Here is a 5,007-nt window from a genome sequence, read left to right on the forward strand (position 1 = left end):
ATGTCTGTTCTTTCGAACTTGCGGCGCTCCGTGGTTATGTGGTTCGACCGTGAGGCGTGCCGAGATAGTCTGCGTAGTTGCGATGAACGCTGTGTCCCTGGTGGCGCAATAGTTAGTGCACCTGAAGGCAAGAGACCCTGGTTCGAATCCCAATCTGGCCCACATTTTCGCTTTCGCCGCTAATTGCACCTAATAGCCCGATGCAGCTGACATCAGTAATCTCTTTCCTTTCCCTCCCTCTCTCCCGCTTCAATTTACATATTATATATCACAGCTGGGTATCCCGCGTGGTGTCTAATCTGTCTAATCTTTCGCACATACCCTAAAATCTGCGGCAGCGCTGATCCAGGCGGCTGGTTGTTGATTGCTGGTAGCTGGTGACCGACGAGAGGCATGGACTGTGCGGCTGGTCCCGGCGGAGGTTCGAGTCCTCCCTTGGGCATGGGTGTGTGTGTTTGTCCTTAGGATAATTTAGGTTAAGTAGTGTGTAAGCTTAGGGACTGATGACCTTAGCAGCTAAGCCCCATAAGATTTCACACACATAACACACAGAGGCATGGCGCTGTTTTCTGCTACCCGCTTTGGAGGTTGCACCAGCGTATGCAACGCAGTTCTGGTAAACGGATCAACGCTGCAAGCATTTCCTGTTTCACTAGATCTGTATCAGTCTGATAGCTCACACGATGGAATGCTGTTAGGATAGGGAACTCTGAGAGGAGGCTGTATCGGCCAAAACAAGAAACAAATTTTCAGGGAACGTAGTTTCTAACGTGCATACTTCAAGAGCTATGGGCACTTGTTCAGTAGAAGAGATGTGTTTCACAGTAGCGAAGATGGACAAGTTCCAGTAAGTCTTAAGGTTTGAATTTACCGAAAATTTCTTTCTTGTTGTGGCCCATACTACCACCTCCAAAAAATAAGGAGACGAGAAAGCTTGCAGTGGAAGTGATACGTTAGACAGTATCGAAGATGAACAAGTGCTCACAGCTCTTAAGTTACACATTTTAGACTCCATGTTTACTAGCCACTTCTTTTCTTGTTTTACTTCATACTATCATCTCTGAAATTTTCTCACCCTACAATCTTAGCAACAACAGCACCGGTGCATGTATTCCACTATGAGAGACATCAGAACGATTTTCGCTTATAACTTTCAACTCGGTGGTTTCCAGTCTACGGTCACTTACCTCAGATTAATACATTTACCCTTTTCCTACATCGCTAAAATGTTGTAACATCATCACGGAATCATTCTGCGCAGTTCACATTTTGAATAAAAAAAAAAACAAAGAAAGTAAATTATGTGGTGTTTAAGACAAGTTTCCGTTCTTTCTTTTTTCTGGCGTTTATTCTGTCTAGTGAGAGCACTGCTTTAGCAGGATTTCACAAATTTTGTCTGTTATTTAACTTCGTGATCGAATGCTTTTCCTAATACCACAGTCGTCAAGATAACCTGAGGGAGGCAAGTAGTGTGCGCTTGTGTGTGTGTGTGTGTGTGTGTGTGTGTGTGTGTGTGCGCGTGCGTGTGTGTGTGTGCGCGTGGGTGGGTGTGTGACTCGTGTAAACTCTGTTCTGTGTTACCCATGTAGTGTTTCGAGAATTTCTGCGTAAATTCTAGAACCACTCAGCCTTCTACCGCCTCGAACACACGATAGTTTAGATGTGAGTGTGGGATGATAGAATCCTACCTACTGCGCGTCACATGTTTGTGTGTGCAGGTTTGAAATTTAGTTGCTAGAATAATGTAGACGCGGCGGTCGAACGGCAATGACAATTATTTGTCTGTCGATCCATGGAAGCTTTAGTGAAAGTGCGTACGAGAGGACCATGGAGTATTTATGTTACACTGTGCTAATAGTGTCAGTGCCTATTATTAGTGAAGAAAGAACATTTGAGAAAGTACTCTTGATAAGAACTTTTGTCTTAGCGTTGTTGAAGGGAAGATGCGTATTAAGATTCATGTTAAGAATGGACATGGTGTTTAAGCCACGTTTCTCTTACCTGTAAATTAGTTTGTTTCTGACCTTTGGAGACACGATAGACATACTAAACAGTATACATTTAATGTGAAAAGTGAGTTTTGTAATATGTCTTAAGTTTAAATATACGTCGATGTTGTTGTTGTTGTTGTTGTTGTTGTTGTGGTCTTCAGTCCTGAGACTGGTTTGATGCAGCTATCCATGCTACTCTATCCTGTGCAAGCTTCTTCATCTCCCAGTACCTACTGCTACCTACATCCTTCTGAATCTGCTTAGTGTATTTATCTCTTGGTCTCCCTCTACGATTTTTACCCTCCACGCTGCCCTCCAATGCTAAATATGTGATCCCTTGATGCCTCAAAACATGTCCTACCAACCGATCCCTTCTTCTAGTCAAGTTGTGCCACAAACTTCTCTTCTCCCCAATCCTATTCAATACCTCCTTATTAGTTACGTGATCTACCCACCTTATCTTCAGCATTCTTCTGTAGCACCACATTTCGAAAGCTTCTATTCTCTTCTTGTCCAAACTGGTTATCGTCCACGTTTCACATCCATACATGTCTACACCCCATACAAATACTTTCAGAAACGACTTCCTGACACTTAAATCTATACTCGATGTTAACAAATTTCTCTTCTTCAGAAACGATTTCCTTGCCATTGCCAGTCTACATTTTATATCCTCTCTACTTCGACCATCATCAGTTATTTTGCTCCCTAAATAGCAAAACTCCTTTACTACTTTAAGTGTCTCATTTCCTAATCTAATCCCCTCAGCATCACCCGATTTAATTTGACTACATTCCATTATCCTCGTTTTGCTTTTGTTGATGTTCATCTTACATCCTCCTTTCAAGACACTGTCCATTCCGTTCAACTGCTCTTCCAAGTCTTTTGCTGTCTCTGACAGAATTACAATGTCATCGGCGAACCTCAAAGTTTTTACTTCTTCTCCATTAATTTTAATACCTACTTCGAATTTTTCTTTTGTTTCCTTTACTGCTTGCTCAATATACAGATTGAATAACATCGGGGCCGGCCGAAGTGGCCGTGCGGTTAAAGGCGCTGCAGTCTGGAACCGCAAGTCCGCTACGGTCGCAGGTTCGAATCCTGCCTCGGGCATGGATGTTTGTGATGCCCTTAGGTTAGTTAGGTTTAACTAGTTCTAAGTTCTAGGGGACTAATGGCCTCAGCAGTTGAGTCCCATAGTACTCAGAGCCATTTTGAATAACATCGGGGAGAGGCTACAACCCTGTCTCACTCTTTTCGCAACCACTGCTTCCCTTTCATGCCCCTCGACTCTTATAACTGCCACCTGGTTTCTGTACAAATTGTAAATAGATTTTCGCTCCCTGTATTTTACCCCTGCCACCTTCAGAATTTGAAAGAGAGTATTCCAGTTAACGTTGTCAAAAGCTTTCTCTAAGTCTACAAATGCTAGAAACGTAGGTTTGCCTTTTCTTAATCTTTCTTCTAAGATAAGTCGTAAGGTTAGTATTGCCTCACGTGTTCCAACATTTCTACGGAATCCAAACTGATCTTCCCCGAGGTCCGCTTCTACCAGTTTTTCCATTCGTCTGTAAAGAATTCGCGTTAGTATTTTGCAGCTGTGACGTATTAAACTGATAGTTCGGTAATTTTAGCATCTGTCAACACCTGCTTTCTTTGGGATTGGAATTATTATATTCTTCTTGAAGTCTGTGGGTATTTCGCCTGTCTCATACATCTTGCTCACCAGATGGTAGAGTTTTGTCATGACCGGCTCTCCCAAGGCCATCAGTAGTTCTAATGGAATGTTGTCTACTCCCGGGGCCTTGTTTCGACTCAGGTCTTTCAGTGCTCTGTCAAACTCTTCACGCAGTACCTTATCTCCCATTTCATCTTCATTTACATCCTCTTCCATTTCCATAATATTGTCCTCAAGTACATCGCCCTTGTATAAACCCTCTATATACTCCTTCCACCTTTCTGCCTTCCCTTCTTTGCTTAGAACTGTGTTGCCATCTGAGCTCTTGATATTCATACAAGTGGTTCTTTTCTCTCCAAAGGTCTCTTTAATTTTCCTGTAGGCAGTATCTATCTTACCCCTAGTGAGAGAAGCCTCTACATCCTTACATTTGTCCTCTAGCCATACCTGCTTAGCCATTTTGCACTTCCTGTCGATCTCATTTTTGAGACGTTTGTATTCCTTTTTGCCTACTTCATTTACCGCATTTTTATATTTTCTCCTTTCATCAATTAAATTCAATATTTCTTCTGTTACCCAAGGATTTCTATTAGCCCTCGTCTTTTTACCTACTTGATCCTCTCCTGCCTTCACTACTTCATCCCTCAGAGCTACCCATTTTTCTTCTACTGTATTTCTTTCTCCCATTCCTGTCAATTGTTCCCTTATGCTGTCCCTGAAACTCTGTACAATCTCTGGTTCTTTCAGTTTATCCAGTTCCCATCTCCTTAAATTCCCACCTTTTTGCATTTTCTTCAGTTTCAATCTGCAGGTCATAACCAATAGATTGTGGTCAGAATCCACATCTGCCCCTGGAAATGCCTTGAGAGGTGGCATGAGCCCCCTCTCATATTTCTATCTTACGATTTTCCTCTCTAATTGCATGCAGTGAAAAGTCGCTATTCCTTCACTCGCGGACTTCCCACGCAGCGTCTCTCGTCACCCGGGTAGTCCAGTGACAGGCGGGCTCTGCTCATCTGGAAAGGGCTAAGCCGACGGGTGTGAGGAAGTCGAGTGAATGCCTTGCAGACGCCGACATTGTCAAAACACACGCCCGGAGGGGCCTGAAGTAGCGGCTGGGCTAGAGGTTCCGTTACTTCGCAGAAACTTAGCGAAAACACTTTCTGGCGGGCTACCAGCGAGGCGTGGGAATGACTTGTGTACCCAGGCAGTTGTGGCGGGAAAATTCCAACGCTTTCTGCAAAATAGTAACTGTGATTGGCTTGCTCAGGGCATAGCTCCGTGACGTAGCAAAATCAGCGCAGAAATTGGCGCCAAGAATCTCCATTGGTGGAATGG

The sequence above is a fragment of the Schistocerca nitens genome, chromosome 5 (genome assembly GCF_023898315.1).
Source record: "Schistocerca nitens isolate TAMUIC-IGC-003100 chromosome 5, iqSchNite1.1, whole genome shotgun sequence".
Classification (NCBI taxonomy): Eukaryota; Metazoa; Arthropoda; class Insecta; order Orthoptera; family Acrididae; genus Schistocerca; species Schistocerca nitens.